Source organism: Mesocricetus auratus, unplaced genomic scaffold, assembly GCF_017639785.1.
Source record: "Mesocricetus auratus isolate SY011 unplaced genomic scaffold, BCM_Maur_2.0 Super-Scaffold_100008, whole genome shotgun sequence".
Classification (NCBI taxonomy): Eukaryota; Metazoa; Chordata; class Mammalia; order Rodentia; family Cricetidae; genus Mesocricetus; species Mesocricetus auratus.
In genome coordinates, this window is record NW_024429192.1 from 67,512,485 (window position 1) to 67,534,070 (window position 21,586).

The 21,586-nt window shown below is 44.9% G+C and overlaps 1 long non-coding RNA gene across 1 annotated transcript; it reads left to right on the top strand.

Moving 5' to 3' along the window:
- The first annotated feature begins 5 nt into the window (after nt 1–5).
- On the top strand, nt 6–18,383 carry LOC121141795. Its single transcript, XR_005878734.1, has 3 exons — nt 6–119; nt 1,447–1,593; nt 18,255–18,383. It is a non-coding gene; the product is annotated as an uncharacterized LOC121141795 (long non-coding RNA).
- Nucleotides 18,384–21,586: the final 3,203 nt, after the last annotated feature.

Consider the following 21,586-nt stretch of genomic DNA (forward strand, 5'->3'; position numbering starts at 1 on the left):
TAATTCATACACACACACACAGCACGCACACACACGTGCACACACACACACATACATGTACATACAATGAATTTTGATGACACCCCCATTAGCCATCCCCTATACTCAATTCCTCCCAAGTAAGTCTCCTGCTTTCACACATTTTGTTGTGGGGTTTTGTTTTGTGTTCTATTGAGGAGGATTGGTTGCAGGGGTTTGGCCTGGGGTGGGGGTATTTAATTTGAGCACCAGCAACCTTCCAGTGGCTGTACCAATAAGGAATTTGACTCTACCTCGCAAGCAATTGTTAAGGGCCCGTACTCATCAGAGAGTTATGGGACCCTATGAGCCCCTCCCCCATCTATGGTGGAAGTGAGCCCCACAGCTGTGGGTTCATGGGTATGGCAGCCATGTCTGCCCAGAAGACTGTTTTTTAGCTCTCTTCCCCATCCTCCTGCTCTTACATTCTGCTCCTGTCCCTTCTGGAAGTGTACCTTTAACCTTGGGGGTGGGGTGGGGAGGAGACATTATTCTCTGCGAAGGGCTAAGTACGCTGCAGTCACTTATCCTCGGCACTTTGACCAGCTGCCCCTCTCTACATTAACCGTCTCCCTCTGCAAACAGAAGCTTCTCGAACTAGGATGAGAGCAGCACTAATCTATGAGCACATCCGTAAATATTTAGGAGGAAGCCTGACATCATTTCCCTTTGCCAAACCAATCATAGAAGGTTTCCTGTTAGGAACCTCCCTAGCCAAGGGCTTTTGACTAGGTTTACAGTGCCAGGTGCGAATTTCTTCTATGAAGTGGACTCAAACCCAAGCAGAAAGTGGTTGCTTATGTTAGACCCGAAGGTAACCTGAAAGCCCCACCTGCCCAAGGACCGGGTAACTTCCTGGGATTCTGGGAATTGTAGTTCTTAGAAAATAACAATGAAGTCTCATGGGAAATACAGTGACCTATGGGTTTTGTCCTTATAAGCCAGCCAACATGTGTCTCAAGGTCACTCACCTGGAAAGTTCCCAGGTGATGGTCGGTCCTGACCAAATTCCATCTTGGTCAGTATTTAACATTTTAATAAAAGCTTGCTTAAATTTGGCCAGAAATGGTGGGGCTGGTTTTTCTCTGGTGAATTTCAGGATTAACAGATACTCCCCTAACAGTTGCATCACTGGGCACATCTTTCAGAGCGGCTTTTCTGCTGCAAGCTCCCCACATGAAACCGAGCAGTGGCGATCGTGTTAAAGTCAATCTTTCTATGCATCCAAGTAATTAGGCTGTATTTTGACTTTTTTTTTAGAAAACTAAAAAGTGTGATTGACGGAGTTTTGCAACAGAACATCACATAATAACATACTTGTGACCGTTTTATGCCTTTGTTTTATGCTTTAAAATGCATTTATACTACTGAAATCATGGAGGAGAGGCTCTCTCCCTTCTCACTAGCATGGCCTTTTCTCTGTTGCAGTCATCAGGGCTGTCACAACGTTCTTCACCACATTGTTAGACAGGAAGTCGATAGTCTCAACGGAACTTATGGAACATGGCCAAGTCTGAGTTTACTCAAGACTCTCTTGGAGATAGAGCTTCAATCAGTAAAGGCATATTTCACAAGGTAATGTGTGGCCCAAAGGAGAAGCAGCACAGGGCAGGGCGGGATTTGCCCACTCTTTCAGACAGTCAAGAGTGTTGGTCCACCAGGAGAATTGTGGGGCTTTTTATCATCTACCTTGGTGAGCAATGCAATGTTCAATTCATGGAAATTTCTCCAGCTAGAGACAAACTTGAGAGACTTGGTCAGCCTGAGTTTATGTGGTAATATGTATCCCATGTGGCAGTGGCCTCAACTTTAGAGGTACTTTATACTGCCTCTATGCCCAGAGTGTATCCCAGACCCTTAAAAGTAAAACGTATCAGTATTTGGTAAAGTTTTCTAGTGACCCCAGGGTAAAGGCAAAATTACTGTGTATTTTAGCTCATCAGGAGATCCCTACCATTGGGCATCCCATTCTTAGTGACTGTGGTAAGACTGAGTAGTGTTTTCTGGTGACTGGACTCTCCTTAAGCATCTCCCTGTGAATCTGTGAGCTCATTGTTTCATCTGCTCATGATTTTCACTCAAACCAAGTAGGATTGCACAAAACAGGAGTGATTTTCTAATTCTGTATTCCACTCACATTTGTAGGTAGAATCCTTCTATAAAAAAAGAACTTTTATCACCCAGTCTATTAAGTTATTCAGCAGTACAATCCAGCAAGGACGGATAGAAGCCTAATCTCTCTCCAGGAGTTATTTTACAGAAGAATGGTTGTATCTTTTTTTTCTGAGACCACTGAAGGAGATGACTGCAGAAATAAGCAATCTTTGATGTACACAAGGAGTTCAGAGTCCCATTGTATTATGAGATCAGGTCTCAGAACACAGAAGTCTGGAGAATGTGCTTTTCTGAATGTGCTCCTAATTATCAAGGAAAGAAGAAGTACTGTGTAGTCAAAGGCTCAGCTGAGATTAAAATGTAACTTTGTTTTGGAGCCAAGGATGGCAGATTTTTGCACCATTATTCATCAGGAGAATAGGTTTTGTTTTGCCCAGTCTGGCTGGCGATGGAGTTGGCCTGGTAGGTACTGAAGGACATATGGGTAAGGAAACCAAGTCCATGATAGCTACAGAACACTGATTCTTTTGCCAAGAGCATGGCTCCTCTGTTCCTAGCCAACCCCTCCTTATCATTCAAGTGTTTTTTAAAAAAGATTTTTATTTATTATGCATATGGTATTCTGCCTGTATGTCTGCCTGCAGGACAGAATAGGGCACCAGATCTCATAGCAGATGGTTGTAAGCCGCCATATGGTTGCTGGGAATTGAACTCAGGACCCCTGGAAGAGCAGCAAGTACTCTTAACCCCTGAGCCATCTCTCCAGCCCCACAGTTAACTCTTGAGTTCAGTGCCATGTCCCCTCAGAGCTGCCCAACTTCCCATGCCTGTGTGAGTGGCCCTTTTTTGAGGCTCACAGGGCCTCTATGCTGCCCCACCAAAAGTTCATGCCATCAGTGTAAGCATTTTGAGGGACTGGATGGGATGAACAGGGTTGGGTTATAGCACTCAGGAGCCAAAGAATACTGAGTGTTACAGCTTGGATGGCACTCAAGAGTCACAGAATACTGGGTGTTACAGCTCAGATGGAAAGGTATTCTGGCACTCGGGAGCCAAGGAAAACCACAGGTCACAGTAAGCATAGCAGCTTACAGTCCTGCTTCAAGGAAAGGCTTCCCCAGTGTATCAGCTCTGCTCCTTCAGGAGAGGGTCCCCCCCCCAAGTTGTTACAGTTTGGCTCTAGCGAAAGGTGTTACAGTCCTGTTCCGCTCTGCTTCACCCAGGGCCATCACTGCTCTGGCGAAAGAAGGTCTTACCAAACCTCATTCAAGAGATTTATTGGGAGGGAAGAATCCAGTAGAGTGGCTGCCCTCTGCCAGGGTGGCAGAGGACAACTGGGCAGCCCAAACAGCCACAAGGTGAACAGACACAGGGTTTATATAGTGACTTTTAGGGGGCAGAGTTTTTCCAGGGTGGTGATTGGTCAGATTTCAATCCCTGAGCTTAGGATGGCTAGATCTGCTCAGGGATTGGTTAGTTTTCTAAACAGGTTTAGGGTCAGATTTGATTCTGGTTTCAGGGTCAATGTGTGTTTCTTTCACTGGTCCTTTTTTAGCCTTTTGGCTCTTGTTTTAGGGACAGGGTGTATTTCTTTCACTGGCTCTGATTCCAGGGACTAAGTGTGTTTCTTTGGCACTGGTTTCAGGGTCAGGGTGCGTTTCTTTGGTTCTGGTTGCAGGGCCAAAGAATGTTTCTTTGGCTCTGTTCAGGGTGTGTTTCTTTGGCTGACCCTTTCCACTACAATCAGCACTTCAACTGTTCATTTAATTGTCTCATATTAGATTATAACTTTTAGTGGAAGCCAGTTGAAATCATGAGGGACACAATGAGGGCTGTCTTATCTACATTTGTGTTCTTGTGATAAGACACCACAACCAAGGCAACTTATTAGGGAAAGCATTTAATTAGAGCTCACTGTTCCAGAGGGATACAGTTCACGATGGCATAGTGGCAGGAACAGTTGAAAGCTTACGATTCGTCCTACAAAAATGACTTGGGGTGGGGCTATGAATGATGCCCCCCCACGACATACCTCCTTCAACATGGCCATACCTTCTAATCTTTACCAACAGTTCCACAAACTGGGGACCAAGTATTCGAACATCGAAGGAGCCATTCCCATTCAAACCACCACAGGAGCTTTGGCAAACATGGAGATTTTGAGTCATGGCAGAGGTGACAGGATGGACATCACTGAAAACACTGCTATTGAGCTTGGAATGGGAAGGAAACCTCACACTTAAATGCATGCTTTCAAACATGGGTCACATTGCGCTAGTTGTGTGTACAATCTCTCTTGGGGGTGTTTTCAGCACACCCTGAATAAGTCCCCAGATGCTCACCATGGCCCATGAGCATCTATATCATATCTTTAGTGCTGCTCTGGCTCACCCTGCTGTTTACCTTGCGGTTCCTTGTTCTTCATTCTCTACAGGAGCCCACTGCAGAGCCTCAGTATGACTGATTGCTCTGCCTGAGCCCTCTTTCCTAGGTGGAAGCCCACTTTTCTCCTGCTCCTCATCAAGTCTCCCTCTACATAACATATTCTCCAAAAAGCCTTCTCCAGTAACCCCATACTCCCTGTCCTCTCTCTTCCCCTTCCTGAACTGACCATCACAGTAACTCCATTGTGTCTACTCAGCTACTATTTATTTATTTACTACTGCTTCCTGGCCTGACAGTGTCGCGTCTGCTGCGCGGCCTGTGTCCGAGAACATGCGGAGGGTGTCGGGGATTGACAACACAGAGACTCGTTCAACGATATAAAGAAAACTTTAAACAGGCTCCAAAAAGGTTCAAGAAAACTTCCTAAGAAAAGCTCCCACCAGAGAAGCTTCTGCTCTCTCCTCTACCCTGGCTGGTTCTGCTCTGACCCCAGAGGTGGATGTGTGTGAGTTTTGAAGGTGCAGTTAGTCTTTGGACAAGGTCGAGGTCAGGGCAGTTTCCGTGGGAAGGCCTTTTCCAGGAACTTATTCTATTGTTTTTAGTAAACATGTTTTTACTAAACCTTGTCTTACAGCTGCCTACTCCCAGGCAGAAGGGGAAGTGGGTCTCTGCTCAAGGTCTGGTGTTCCCACATGACAGTATGCAGCAATTTCCTCTGAGTTGAAACATTTCACCCTGCAGGGCAGTGCCTTAAGGCTCTGGATATGCTATAGAGAGGGAAACATTCCTTCCTGCTGGGAAGGTCATTAAGACGCAGGAAGTAAACAACTCCGAAGTTTCTGGAAGTTCTTGAAACTGACTAGTTGCATTAGGGTCCTCCCTTCCCAAGTGTATGCAAACAGTAAAGACTGTTCGATAGATACTCTCAGACAAGTCAAGCTCCTGGGAGTGACGACCAGCCAGTTGCCTCCAAGAGATTTAGACTGCTTGAACCACCTAAAGGGTTGTTATCCTGGCTAGTTTTATATCAACTTGGCACAAGCTAGAGTTGACTGTCTATAAGGAGGGAACCTCAATTAAGAAATTCTCTCCATAAGATTGATCTGTAGGTAAGCCTGTAAGTCATTTTCTTAATTAGTGACTGATGCGGGAGGGCCCAGACCATTGTGTATGGAGCCATACCTGGGCCTGGTGGTCTTGGGTTCTATAAGAAAGCAGATTAAACAAGCCATACGGAACCAGACAGTAAGCAGCACCCCTCCATGGCCTTTGCATCAGATCCTACCTCCAGGTTCCTGCCCTGTTTGAGTTCTTGTCCTGATGTCCTTCAGTAATGAGTTAATACTTGGAAGTACAAGCTGAAATGAACCCTTTCTTCCCAAGCTACTTTGGTAAGGGTATTTCATCACAGCAATAGTAATTCTAACTAGGACAGTTGTGCAGTGGGCTCTGGGTGTCTAGCGTTCATGAGTTGTCACCCATGACAGGGTGGGGTTATGTTGATACAATTGTCTTTTAGTCATTTATGCTTCTACTCACACTCCAGGAAGGCATGCCAATAAAATTCGTTGGTTCATTGAGTTGGACTGTGGTGGCATCTTTACTTTGGTCTGTCATTGATGGCTTATCTGGGCTGAGTAGATGTTTGTTAACATCTCCCTGGAGAAAGGATCACACAATGCCTAAATATGCTTGCTGTAGTGGTTTGAAAGAGCAATGTCTTCTATACACTCATGCATTTGAACACTTGGTTCCCAATTGGTGGTGCTGTTTGGAGAGTTCATAGGGAATTAAAATAATGTCACCCGGGGTTAGACTTTGAGAGTTAAAGGCTTCCAGATCACTGTCTCTGCTTTGTATTTGCAGCTAGGGATGTATGCTCTCAGCTTCTTGGTCCTGCCACCATGCCTCCTTGTCTTGATGGACTCATCCCTCTGGAACCATACGTCAAATAAACCCTTGCTTCTATGAGCTGCCTGGGTCATGTTTTACCACAGAGGCAAAGCAGGAATTAATACACTTGCCATGATGTTGAGGACTTGCTCTTGTATTTATTGTTGCTTTCAGCCCCTGGGACCATGCCCAATCTGCTGCAGCTACCCAAACATTAGTATTGTATACACATATACCTAGCACCTTTGAATGACACTGAAAGATTGATTCAGGAGTGGGGTGTGTGCTTGTCTGTACCTATTGTACTCCTCAAGTCTCACAGGATGAAGCACTAAGTTCCAAGCAGACAATCCAGGACTTAGGACATGTCATGACGATGCATGGGGGTTGTGGGAATGCTGTGGCACACTGTGAGATCAGACGTGGGGATGTCCGTTCAGCAGTTTGTTTCCAGACCCTATAGTGATGGGCTGCTGGGTCAAGCACAGATACTAGAGAGCTAAGACATAAGCTCAAGCAGCCTATGGATCAGAGGAAGAGCCTAAGAGACTGACTGGTGGATGGGATGACTGTTGAGGAAACTCAGTTTCTGGCTGTGTCACTAACAAGCCACGTGATATGGTAAGTGGTTCCCTTACCTCTTATGTCTTATCCCACACCTATAAGCTACAGATGAAATCAACGTCACGTCAGAGGATAGTGAGGACCAGATAAGTGTGCACATGTGTATCTATACACACATACATATGTCACAACGGCACTTGGTGCATGCTCAGTGCTATATACATGATGATAAATGTTGACTGGTGCTTGTATTGGGAATAGCATACACATGGAGACAGTGAGGTCACAGAGCAAGGAGGAGATCGTTGTCTGGGATGTAGAATGGGTGTGGGAAGCTCACAGATCTGAAGAACTGAAGCATGAGAGATGTGTAACTTGGCTACTTGAAGGAAGTGGGGCCATGTTGAAGCGACAGTGGGGCTTCCAGGGTTCATGACCACACAAGGAATGCTAGTTTAGAGCAGACAAGGAGATAAAGGGTCACTTGTAGAACCAGGGAAGACAAGTCTTAGTGGACTCTGTAGCGTTTAGGAGTCTTCTCATTCTTGGGAATCCAATGACAGATTTATGAACTGTCTAGAGAAATGGCCACAGGATGGCCCTGTGTCACTAGAATAAGCCAGAGCCTTCTGCAAGCTGACTATATTCTTTTTTTTAAAGGGAAGCACATGATTCTCTGGAGTTTGAAAAGACATGAATTTTGCTCTGTTGACTGCAGGAGTTACCCAGAAGTGAAGCCAGAGACGCCAGTACCCTTTCCTCGGCTTTCTGTGTGTCGCTCTGTGCTTATCTGGGGTTGCCCACTGCTTCAGGACACCTCTCTGGAAATGCTCCCTGCTGGGTCCCTGTGAGCCTTAGATGTTCAGGGTCCATATCAAAGGCGATTTTGTAAGCCATGAAGGGGGTGGGAGGAAACTACCAGCCTCTTTCTGCTTTAGAGTAGGATTTTAGAGATGGGAGGTACGGGTTCTCATCTTGCTTCTTCTGGGACCTCTGGCACCTCTCTTGACTTCTCAGTTCATCCAGGTTCCCAACGGAACACGAGGCACTGGCCCCTTTGGAGTGGTGATGAGGGAGTGAGGCGACACAATACCTACATGGATACACGGATACAGGAGTGAGACAACATAATACCTACATGGATACATGGATACAGGAGTCAGACGACACAATACCTACATGGACACATGGATACAGGAGTCAGACGACACAATACCTACATGGATACAGGAGTCATGCAGATCTGGTCTGGCCCTGGTGGAGCACAGAGGACACAAACTCTCATCTCATGTCTTTTCTCCACACTCCCAAAGTCCTCTGCTTTCTCTTCTCCGAAACTCTCTGTGGGGTCTGTAAGAAGAAGTACTTGAGCTTGCTTGCCTCAGAGCACTTGGCCATCTTCCAGGACTGATAATCCAAAGCTTCATGGCTGCGAGCAAACTTGCCTTGATGAAACACGGGGCTGAGCTTGTGCTCAGCTCATTAGAGCTGAATGGGTTCTTAATGGTGCATCACTGAGCGATGTCCCCTAGCAAGTGCTCAGTGAATGTGGGTTGCTGGTTCCAAAGCACAGGCAATATGATTTGGATTGAAAGCGAAGCTGTCTTTTTTAGGGCTGGAGCAAAGCTGTAGGAGGAAGAGCAAGAAGCATAGATGGGCCCCTTCCAGCTTACTCTCAGACTTCACCAGCTCCAAGGGAGAGAGTGGGAAGGACATTAGCTTCATCGTGTAGTAGGCAATTTGTAGATATTCAGAAACAAGGAGGAAAGTCCTCCATCTCAGAGCTGCTAGACAAGATTCCAGCCTTATTCAGGCCCAAGCAAATTCAGCCTCCTCCAAGAAACAGGAAGCCTGGCTTTCTTGGGGGGAAAGACCCATAAACACTTCGGTTTTGAACTGGGAATCTTCCCTGACTCTCTCTCTTCCTGTCAACAGAACTTAGGTTGAATTATTATTTATATTTGTTATTATTTATTTCTTATTTAATTATTATTTTATTATTTATATTAGTAATTTTTCAGAGCTCTGCTTTCCTCATCTGTTGAAGCAGGGGCAATGGTTGAACACCTTGTGGAGTTCTGATTGAGCTAAAGAGCATCTGTAAAAGGTGTCCTGGACTGTCTTGTTGGACTGTCTCTTCTTCATGTTGTCAGGGCAGTCGTTCAGTGCTATACTGGAGTTAGGGATTGTTCAGGGATCTCCCGACACTTGCTGTTGAATTCTATACACTTAAGGAACAAGGACAGTTTCAAGTCCGGGTGATCCCCCAGTGTTCCTGGCACAGAGTAGGTGTACAATTAAAGCACTCTGAATTAAAAGGAGGATGGACTCCAAGAGAAGAAACAGCATGTCTTCTTGCCAGCCTCTCTCACCAGCCTAGCTTCCTGGCTCCTGTCAGTCACCCGGATGCCAGAGAGTGGGTGTGAATGCACAGGCCTGGCCCTTGGGACAGAATATGCCTTGTGGAATCAGGGACAGAGCTGGGCACAGGAAGGAAGACAGTCAGGTATGGTCTGTGAATGGGGTTCATTTTCTGTCTCTTTGGTAGTAGCTCCCAAGGTCAAACAATTCAGCCTGCCAGACCCTGCTTAGGCCAAAATGGCTGTTCTCATCATTTATAATGGAAGCCTCCAGCAGAACATCACAGTTAATTGCAAAGAAGGGTGAGTCACATAAAGCATCCAGAAAGGAGCTGGCACTCATCAAGAAAGGACAAAAAGACCAGCCAGAAAGCTGCAAGGCCCAGCTCTGGTATCCAGGGAGCTCTGGGGTACCGAGGGAGGAGGACAGGGAGGGATACACCCACTCTGGCCACTAATGAGCCAGGAATTGTGTGTAGGTGGTCAGTGCACAGATGCTGGATATTACCTTTTGAGATTTCAAAAACATGAAACACAGACAATTAATATAGCCGGCATCTGTGCATTCAATTATCGAGTTCTTATGAAGCAGACTCATCTGGAGACATGAGGATGTTATGCCTTGCTCAAGGTCATTGTGGTAGCTCTGTGATGAGAAACCAGAGCCATCTGCACCAGAGCGATGTCTGGTCCTATTTTACAACCAGTACAGGAATTGCTCATAGTATCTCTGACACCTGTCACTCATCCAGGGTCCACCTCTTTCAGCATTAGGGGCTCCACCGCCTCACAAACAGAACCACAGCTAATATCCAGCATCTACACATCTGGTATACGTGCTCATTGGACACCGCTCAATGCCTGTTAAAGTATGAACCCATTTGTCCCTAGGAGGCCCTGGAGGTTGGAACTATCACTTTCTTTCAAATGAGGATAGAGGCTCTGTGACACACCACAGTGTGACAACTGACCCTTCCAAGGCCAGACTTGTCCCTCACCCTGTCAGCCTCCTATAAGCAACCCACATTCTGCTATATTTCTCTGTTTAGATGATTTACCTCATTCTGAACCAAAGTTGCTAGGCTGAAGCTTCTAGCCATTGACTTTAGTTGTATTCCTGAGGCAGCAGAGTTCCAGTCCCCATCAGATGTGACACCCATCCCCACTCCCATCTTCTGATCCACAAGGATCTTATTTTTAAGATATGGACTTCCCTCTATCTTTTGATTGTGATGTCCCTCAGGGTGGGGGATGGGCAGAGCAAGCTCCAATAGTCTAGACACTGTTGGACTGCATATATAGCTTGAATGAACTCATTGGAACTTATACTACATTGGTAGTTCTTAGGTCACTTAAACTCTTGGGTCATATCCAACTGGACATGGCAGGACCCAACCTCTACTTGTGTATTCAGCTGTAAGGAAGGGGCGCATGCTCCCAATGTCTCAACTTCCCTTCTTCACTGGGCTCAGTGAGTCAGAGCATGGGCTTCTATACCATCCTTTCTAGTCCTCAGTTGTTTTGGTTCTTATCTAAGAGTTCCTTCATGGAAGATATTGAATGAGAACACAGATACAACCTGGCCAAGAGCTGTGGTTCACAGGCAATGAAGCTCCCCCTCAACTCAAGGCTGAGCCTACTGCAACTGGTATGAAGGTACCACTGATGGAAATGATGAGGATGGAGTGGGAACTGTATGATTTGGCTTCTTGGCTCTTATGTGACTGTGGTCCATTGGAGCAGCTCTCCTCTCAGCCAGTCGCTAAGTAGCAACATCTTGAGGGAAGACAAAGGAGACGGGAAAGATCTTTGACTTCCTAATAGCTTATCTTCTAGTTTTCTATCTCCTAGTTTCTTTTTAGAAAATCAAAATAATTCCAGGGATCAAAAATCTTTGGTTTTTGAACAAGTCTTCAAAGATGACCTAAGCAGGAGAGAGAGAGAGAGGAAGAGAGAGAGAGAGAGAGAGAGAGAGAGAGAGAGAGAGAGAGAGAGAGAGAGAGAGAGAGAGAGAGAGAGAGAGAATTTATTAGGAAGTTACTAAGGGGTTTATGGATGCAGGTCAGAAACAAGACAGGAAGTACTGACCCAAGGTTGCTCCTGCCATTTTAAAGTCTCTGGTTACTCTACTCAACAACATATGAAATCCCACAAGAGATTCTTCTTGTTTGGTGTAAGTCACCTGCCCATCTTTCTGGCTATAATTGGGTGACAGAATAAGAATCTGGTGAAGGGACTCTTTAGAAACTGTTCAGTTTCCATATTTAGGGTCAAGACACACCAATTCTGCTACATACTTCTACATAAATGGGAGACTGACAGAGTCGCCCAACTTGATGTTTTCAAGCAGTAACTAAAAAATAAGAGTCACCCATGGTACATGTTTGTAATCCCATCACCTGGAAAACTGGATTGTGAGTTCAAGGCCAGCTTGGGCTACAAGCAAGATCTTGTCTAAAGGAGGAGCAGAAGAAGGGGAAGAGAGGGAGAAAGAGAGAAAGAAAGATCATTCTTTGAAGGAAGAGTTGATAGTCAGAATAAAACCATCTTATCTCCATCCCCTGGGCAGGCAGATGTTTGATTCTTATCCTAGGGAAAACTTGATACCCTCCAGCATAGTCAAGAAAGGGCCCAAACAAACTGAGCTGTCTTAGCAAAACAAATTGAAGGTTTACATCTGTTCCAGCTGCTTGATCCAAATTGCCATGGCCATAAAGACCAGACAAGTACTTTGGTAAGGACACAAAGACATGGCATGCTCAGCACAAGTAATATTAGGTTGTCCTTATTAGTTGTTGTGTTTCCAACTTAGAAACAGAATGGTTCTCCCCATGTTTGCTCTGAAATACAGGAGATGCTCTTGTTGGTGATAATGGACAGATATGGCAGCACTGGAGGGTTGTGCTTGGACCAGTTTTCTAGGGTGTAAGATGGTAAGTCTCCATTAAGAGCCGAGGAAAAGCAAGGATGGCCCCCAGAGAGTCTGTGGCAGCAACCATTTGTTGTGGCCCCTCATAGGACTCTTATTATATTCAGTTAGGTTTTTCTAGCAGTGATCCCATAAATAATGTATATCCAGGCAAGATGAGTGTGGGTGAGGTGAGTGGCAGGCCTCACCAGGCCAGGACCTAATACAAAATTGAATAAGCCTGTCTCTATCATTTGGGCATGGCGGCACTCAATGTGACCCCATCAGCACAGTCCCTGTCCACCGAGAGTCCATAGAGAAAACCTGACCAGCCATCGACTGTAAGCAGCAAGTTAGAAGCTGAGAGGCAGACAGATCCACTAAGAACAAAGATTGAAAGTTTAGAGCTGGTCATGTTCCTTCTGGACGGAAGTCCACGGGCTGCCACCTCACCTTGGAAGCAACTCATGAGACCATTTATCACTCCCTGACTGGTGTGATGCTCATTAGCTTATCATCCGTGAGACACTGCTCTGTGAAATGACAAGCAGTCATTCTCTCTTTGCTGTGGAGCATCCCTTTACACTGTGTGAGTATGTGTCACTGTGCCTGGTTTAATAAAGAAGCTGACTGGCCAATAGGTGAGCAGGATAAAGTTAGGGGGGAAAGTCCAACTGAGAATGATGGGAAGAAAAAGAAGGGTGGAGTTGGAAGAGCAGCCAGCAGATGGAGAGAGAAGCAAGATGGGTATTCCGTACTTAGAAAAGGCACCAAGCCACAATGCAAAGCACAGATCAGAAATATAGGTTAATTTAAAAAGTAAGAGTTAGCTACTAACAAGCCTGAGCGGTTGGCTAAGAATTTATAACTCATATTAGTCTCCACATTGGTTATTTGAGAACTGGTGAATGGGACTGAAACTTCTGCCTACGTATGGCGCCTAACATGGGATTCCATTTGTAGGCAGAGTTTTTCTGTGTCTTGGCAGTCACTCTCAACCACACAGAGATTTAATATTAATTATAAATGCTGGTCTGACAGCTTAGTCTTATCTACAGCTAGCTCTTACAACTTAAATGAACCCATTTCTACCAATCCATGTGCTGGCCCAAAGCTTGTTTACCTTATCTATGAACTAACTTCCCATGTTGTTTCTTTCGAGTCTGGCTCATGACTCCTCTTCTTCATACTTTTTTTGAAGGGAGATAAACCTCTGCTTACACTGTACTTTCTGCATTCTGGCACTTTCTTCAGTCCTAGAGTGATGTGGCTTTAAAAGCCCTCTATGGTTTGTCTGAAATTAGAGCAAGGCCTGTTTTACCCTGCTCTACCCTCAAGGTGGCAGCCGTACAAGGCCTGTCCTCTAAGGTCCCAATCCTGCAGGGCTAAGTGTGGATAGTGGTGGTGATCTGTGGAGTTCCAGGATTCCCACTGTTTTTGTTCTCTGCCCTTTGAAGAGCTCCCGGGCCCCATCACCCACTCCCTACCCAAACTCAGGCTCAGATGTAGTGGTGATGTTAACCTCCTGTTGGTTCAGTACCCACCTTAGTGGTCAGTCTCTTGTAGGCCCTGGGTCCCTTGGAAGCTTGTACAGCCCTGATGGGAAAGGTTTCAGTATTGTGCTTTTTTTTGTAGGCACCACTAGTGGCTGGGCATGTGGGAAGTTAGAGATAAGTGGGCATTAGATGGGAGCCCTGGGAGTGTTCTGAACCTGATCAGTGAGCTAGAGTGCTTTGTGCCTTCAGCTCATTACTCTCTTCAGGCTGAGAGAACAGGCCAGAGGCCTGCAGAAGGGACAGGGCTTCCGTCTTCCACTGAGGACAGCTCCCCAGCTCCAGTTGGCGCCATTGTCCCTGAAAACTGTGAGAGGTTTGTCAAAGGCTCATGCAGGAGCTGTAATCTGCATTTCATTTTAAGGACAGATTTATTTTTCTTTGTTCACTTCCCTTTGTTTCCTCAGAGCTACTTTTGGTACAAATGTTTCTTTTGAGCAATTTTCAATAACACTGAAGAAAGAAGATCACTCCTCCACTCCTTCTAGTTGGATGATTCCTCAGGCTGGAGAGACTGTATCTACACCTTCCCCAGAATCAGAGGCCATAGCAAAGGGCTGGAGGGGGAGGGAAGGGCAAGGGTTACAACCCCATTCTAAGTGTCTACACTTTTGTGCATGTAATCTGCTTTAATTCTCATGTTAGCTGTGGTGGTTTGAAAGAAAATGGCCCCTGAAGGAAATGGCACTGTTAGGAGGTGTGATCTTATTGGAGGAAGTGTGTCTCTGTGCAGGCAGGCTTTGAGGTTTCATATACACTCAAGTCATGCCCAGAGAGACAGACCACTTCCTGTTTCCTTTGGGTCAAGATGTAAGGACTTTCAGTCCCAGTATCTTGTCTGACTGCACACTGCCTGTGTTCACCATGATGATAATGGACTAAACCTCTGAACCTTAAGTGAGCCCCCAAGTAAGTGTTTTCCTTTTTAAGATGTGCTATGGTCATGGTCTCTTCACAGCAGTAGAAGCCCTAACTAAGACAGTAGCCCTGTAGGTAAGCTTAATTATTCTTTTTTGTTTTTTTCATACTAAGAAACTTTAAAGGGGTTCCAAGAAGTTAAGTCTGGACTTCCCCAGGCTAGTAAGTGGCAGAGCCAAGTCTATCCCAATGACTGTCCCTTCTGTGGATAGGACTCCAAGAGGGAGGCTGCTCTGCTTCATCTCTCCAGTTAGAGCTGGTCCCCCTTCTTTTCTCCCCTTGAAGGGTCATGTGTTTTATGTCTGTGATGTGATCTTTTCCCTAGCATGTAAAGGAACATCATCAGAGATCATACATGTCAATGGGAAGAAGAATCCAAACAGTTGTGATGGGAGTACACGATCTACCCATGTAGACCCTGGCGGGGTTCAGTTATCAGCATTTGCAGCTGATGGGAAGTATGGACTGGCATGATGTGCTCTGACTGGGCCAAGAAGTTTTAGAAGAGTATTGCTCAAAGAACTACACACAGGTGGATATGTGTAGCCAGAGCCCTGGCCACTCTGTGTTTTTCTGCTTACCCAAGAGTTCAAAAAATTTGAGTGTGTGGCAATTGTCAAATGACACAATTCTGGGATGTCAGAACTGGAGGGTCCACTGGCATTATCCCATACCACTCCCTTAGGTTACATGGGGGAAATAAGAGGTCAAGCCAAGTGTCACAGTGGGCTCATCTAGCTGGTTCTGAAGCCCAAGTATCAAATATTAGAAACCAACCAACTCTTCCATATCCTTTTCCTCTAGAAGGCAAGTTAGTTACATCAGGCTTCCTTTCAGAATCTCCAGAGTACACACACAAATACATATTTATTTTATTTTCCAGATAATTTTTTTGTTGATTTGCAAGATACCTTGGCTATCCTGGAATTCATTCTGTAGACTAGGCTGGCCTCGAACTTACAGAGATTCACCAGCCTCTGCCTCCCGAGTGCTGGGATTAAAGGCATGTGCCATCACCACCCAGTTTCCCAGACAATTCTTATTCCCACTGAGGTCAAGCCTACTGGTTAAGTCATGTAAATAAAGTTGGGCAATCCTGAAGTGTGTTTAACCACACAGAGAGGAGGCTAGACTTTATCCGCTTTCTCTGTTTCTATGTTAAGTAGGCTGGATGAAGTGTAAGAGTAGAGAGACAAAGGGTCTGTATGTTCCCACTCAACACAGTCTCTGCTGACCTCACTGTGCTGTTATCTGTCACCTGCCTGAAAACCTGAAGCTTATCCCTAAACCCTAAGTTGTCTTCATGGTAGAATACCGTAAGCACAGAAGGACTGGGCCCCAGGTCTTAGTCTGACTAACTGTGGAACCCTGGAGCAACAAGGAAAGAGCAGACTTTATGGTTCTTCACCCTTCCCCGCCCACTCATTCTGGACCCATTAGTCTTGCACACAGAGTTAATCAGCTGATATCATCTTCCATACAGGACATGGTTCATGAGAGCTGTTTAATAGAGATTGACAGTCAGATGAAACTGATATGGAGGTATAAGCCAGATAGACTCGTGGCATATAGGAAAGAGAGAGGGATGGGGGGCGTAAAAGATGCTACAGGTTTATAGAACGGGAGCTGAGATGAATCACCCTTCAGAAGACACTCATAGAAGAATTACCAATCACTGTTATACATTATAATGGAGTCCTGAAGTTCCATACCATGTGACCCAGCCTAAGGTATATGCATGCCAAAATTACAGAGGCAGGTACCAGGCAGGGTGATAAAGACACCCTACAGTTGGATGGGGGACTGAAGGGCAGTAAAGCCCAGGCTTTGATTACCCACTGTCCAGAGAGACCTGGACAGGGGCATGGGCGAGAGGTGTGGTAGCTAGAGAATCTGTAACTTATTGTTGTTCATTTGTGAGGGCTGTTACTTGTCATGAGTGGCTTATTTAAAGTAGTATGTCTGTTGTGATTTGAATGTCAAAGGCCATGCATAGGCTTGTGTGTTTGAATGTTTGGTCCTTAGCTGGTGGGTTTAGGAAGGTTATGGAACCCTTGGGAGGTGGAACCTTGATGGGAGAAATATGTTACTGGGGATATCATGGCTCCACTTCCCATCTTCTCTGTATGGCCACATCTTCCAATCTAAGATGGACTGTGTTCCTGGTGGACTTGTGAGACAAAATGAACTCTGTCATATGTTTCTTTTGTCATAGTGTTTTATCACAGCAACATAAATGAGACTAACTCAGTCTCCTAACCCTGTCTTAACATGTAAACATGGGCCAAATCAGCACCCTGGTTTGGAAATGCTCAGGGTGTGTAGAGGGAAAAGACAATGCAAAGTCCTGAGATCTCCCCAGGAGAATGTGGGAAGAGAAGCAAGTGGGCTGGGAGGGAGGAAATGAACCTGCCTCAGAATTGGGCTGACTTTAGACACACAATGGGGGATTTTTGATTTTCAAAGTACTTGAATTTGGGATTTTATTATATAAAAACAACGTAGAAGAAATTAATCAAAGCTTCCTTGTCAGGGATGTAATGATGGCTTCCTGAAAGGACATACTTGATTTAAAGCAGTGTTGTACAGGAAGGACCTTCTTACATGATGAGATAGTTCTTTAGTTTTCTAAGAGAAGGCTGTCACCACCATAAGGCTGTGACCACAGAGTTTAGGGGAGGATGGCATGAACGATGTTAGTGGATGCTCACAGGTTAGTGGAAGTCACTGACGTCTAAGGTGACGTCACAAGGGAATTCTCACACTTGCTTTTACCTTAGACTGAACTCCTTGTATATCTAAATCTATAGCTCCCAGTCTGACTTGAGGCGTGTTCACAAAGAGCCCAGTGCTACACGTTGTTTTGTGTAGCAGACTTCCTTTTAGGCCACCAACCAGTTCCCAAATCATGACATGGAGACTTCTTGATAGTTATTAATGCTTAGTCTTATCTATGCTTGTCCCATTAGCTCTTATAACTTAATTTAACCTGTTTCTCTTCACCTACGTTTTGCCTCAGGGCTTTTTTATCTTTCTTTCATTCTCTAGGTCCTACTCTGTGTCTGGCTGGCTGGCTGGCCAGCCCCAGATGTCACCCTCTGTTTGTCCTTCTTTCTCTTCTCATTCTCTCTCTTCTTGAGCCTAGATTCCTCCTCCTACTTATTCTCTCTGCCTGCCAGCCCTGCCTATCCTCCTGCCTAGCTATTGGTCACTCTTCTTTTTATTAGACCAATCAGATACTTTAGGCAGGCAAGGTGAAACAGCAACACATCTTTACATAATTAAACAAATGTAACACATCTTTGCTTAGTTAAAGTAATAGTCTGCAACAGTTTTACATTTATACAGCAGCATTACTGTTTACTTTTAATTGGGGGGGCTTTTTCCTAACTATCTGCCTTGGAAATGACATTATTCTAGATTAAAAAACTATGAATCTTTAAAATTAATTTTCAAATGAAAAAGATACAACTAGTTCACGGTGGGGAGGGTTATGTGTATCTAATCATGGAAAATAATCCTGTTTTACTACTTTCTCAGGCAACCATGGCTTTTACCTCAGATAATGATTTTAAATTTGAGGAGCCTGAGGCTTTCCTCGTTATCAAAGCATGTCTCATCTCCAGACTCATACTGTGGGTTGGCCTTACACACATCTCAGATGCACCAGCAGATGTAAGTATAATTTAATCCTTCTGTTAAATGATGTTTTGGTCATTTATTGTTTCCATGATTTCATTGAGTTGTCAATATTTTCTTTGATGTTTGATAAACTTATTTAAAATGATAATTTCTTGAACAATTCTTTGTCAGGAAGTTCTGTAGGTCACTGGGGCTTTATTTGGTGATGGTATTCTGGTTATTGTTTTTTATTTTAGTAGCTGTCAGTTGCTGTCTGTATCAACTTGAAGTAAGGTTTTAGTCCAGTCTTTACAGATTGACTTCACCTGAGAAAATTTCAGCAGTGTGACAGTTGTAATCACACAGGAAATAAGTCTGTATCTGGGAGAGATTAGACTTCGGGAATGCCTAGGAGGATTATGTTGGTTAGACTGAGGTGGAAAAGCTCACACTAAAAGCAGGTAGCACTATATCTTGTACTTGATCCTGGACCATATTAAAAAAAAAAGAAAGTAGGCTGAGTGCAGACATTTTCTGCTTCTCATGGTGAATGTGATATGATTGGCTGCTTAGGCTTCTACTGTCTCAGTGAGATTCTGGACCCTTGAACTGAGAACTGCAATAAGCCCTTTCTTTCTTGAGTTGTTTCTTTTAGGGTATTTTATCATTAGCAACAGAGGAAGAAACTAAAACAGTCAGTCGGCCCATGATGGGATTTGGGGCAGGCTTTCTTCCATGAGCTCTTGACGGATTTGCCTTTTATTCCTTAGGCAGGTTGGCCCAGTACTTGGCAACAGGTGGGTCAGGAGATGACCTGAAGCCTGGATATACACAGGCTTGCCTGGGTCCTGGACTGGACCTTGAACCTAAGTCTACAGAGGTTAGTGCCTTGCTTGGAGGGTCGACCCTAGAGTCTGTATGGACAGGCCTGGATATTGAAATCGTGGAGGCCGACCTGGTGCTGAGGCAGGAGCTAGATCATAGTAGACAGCAGGATAAATAGAGCCATGGTGAAAACTGCAGCATGTATTCCAATGGGAATGCTTGTTAGAGTTAATAGCGTTAAAAAGTGGAGCCAGTTCACTAAGGATGAGTGGCAAAGGTGCTTGCAGCTGAGCATAAAACAGCCAAGCAGAACTGGCAAGAGCCAGACAGAATGTCTCTAAGAAGTAAGGCCAGTATTTGAAGGCTAGCTTGGGAAGCTTTTATAAGCTACTCCATCCCTGGGAAGCATATGTTAGGTATATGGCTTTTTACATATTTTTGTTTTTAGTGTAGATAATTATAACAGACTAAGTTGTTAGTAAGGATGTCCCATTTCTTCTAACAAAGCCTGCCTCATTTCAGGAAAGAGATGACAGACCACCCCACAGAAAAGGAGATGATCCAGAATTATTGCAATTACTTCTTGTTAACTATAAAAACTTAGCGCCTAAGACACCTGCAGGGGCAGAGGTAGCAACAGGAGCTAGTGACTCATGGCTAGCACACAGTTCCATGTCAGCAACTTGACAAAGCTGAAGCCGGAGATGGATGAAATGGGGCCTCATCCATCCTTGCTGACTAGGTGGGCAACAAATGAACAGAGCACAGTCCTCTCTGGTGGTGTTATACACTGCTAACAGCTGCAGGAAGAGAAGAACTGACTCAAGGGATATGCCCTTGGAAGGACTAGGAGCAGCAGGAATCTGGAATGGGGAGGGCCCTGGGACCCCAGAGCTCCTAGGTGGGCTCCCACCACTCTCCTGACGGGTGCTGTTTGTTCTAATGAAGTTGGTCAGTTTTGCTCCTTTTATCTAGCTGTGGATGGTGTTTGCTTCCCTGTTCTCTTCTCTGCAGCCTTGGGTCTCCCCCTATCATTTTCTCATTCTGAGGGCAGTGTGTTGGTGATCCTAAGATCTGTGGTCTCTCAAGCTCTTCTGCTGGTTTTTCTTTCTTGGTGTCTGTGGTTGTTGCTCCTCTTGTGTTTTGGTCTTCTGTTGTCCAATCTTTAGTTCATATCCCATAACTGGCAAATCCCCTAGACAATGAGCTCTCACCTCCAAACCCTAGTACCAGAATAAGACATCAAGTCTTCTAATTGCCAAATAATAACATGATCTCAGTCTTTGGTCATAACTCCATAAAAAGCTTCAAGACCATTTTACCCAGCAACCCATCTGGGTCTCTTCTCATCAGTGCTGTCTTAGTCACTGGTTCTTTTGCTGTAAAGAGACACCATGACTACTGCAACTCTTATACAATAAATCATTTAATTGGGGCTTGCTTATGGTTTCAGAGGTTTAGTCCATTGTCATCATGATGGGGAACATGGAGGCACAGGCAGACAGTGCTGGAGAAATGGCTGAGAGTTCTACATCCAGATACATAGGCTCCAGGAAAAGGAAGAAACGGCCTAGCTTGGTCTTCTGAAATCCCTAAGCCCATCCCCAGTGACACACTTCCTCTAGCAAGGCCGCAATCACTTTGACAAGGACACACTAACTATTCCTTCTCAAGTAGTGAAACTCTCTGATGACTAAGCATTCAAATATATGAACCTATGGGGGCCATTCTTATTCAACTCTCTGATCCAATAGGCTTTTAGTCATGTAATAATACAAAAATACATTTTAGTCTATCACAGTCTCAACATTGTGTAAAGTATGAAGTTCAAAGTCTGTTCTGAGACTCATAGTACTCTATTAACTGTAACCACTAGTGAAATAAAAATGATAAATACTTCCAACATACAATGGCACAGGATTTACCATTCCAAAAGGGAGGAAAGAGAGCATATTGAGGAATACTGAATCAAAGCAAGACAGAAAACCAGCAAGGAAAACTCCAAATTCTGCATCTCTGTGTTTGATGTCAAAGGGCTCTTCAGAACTCCAACTTTCAACTTTGATGACTGCAACACAGTTCTATCTTTTGGGCTAGTATTGACTATGTGGCATAGTTATTAGTGGTCCCTCTTATGCAGGTCCACAATGAAAAGACTAGATCACACCCAGTCTACAGCTCTCTTGGGCAGGTATTCCAAAGCTCTGGCATCTCCAACATCCAGGGGTCTCACAATCCGGTCTCCACTGTCACAGATTCACACAATGGCCTTTTTGGGCCTCCATTCAGGGACAGTCCTGACAAGAGTGTTGGCCTTAGCAGCTTTCCTTAGCCATGGAGGGAGATTACACAACCGCTTCCTTGACTCTGAAGCCAGAACCAGATGGCCAAAGATGCCATGTTCTGCTGCTTTCTCAGACTGGAAC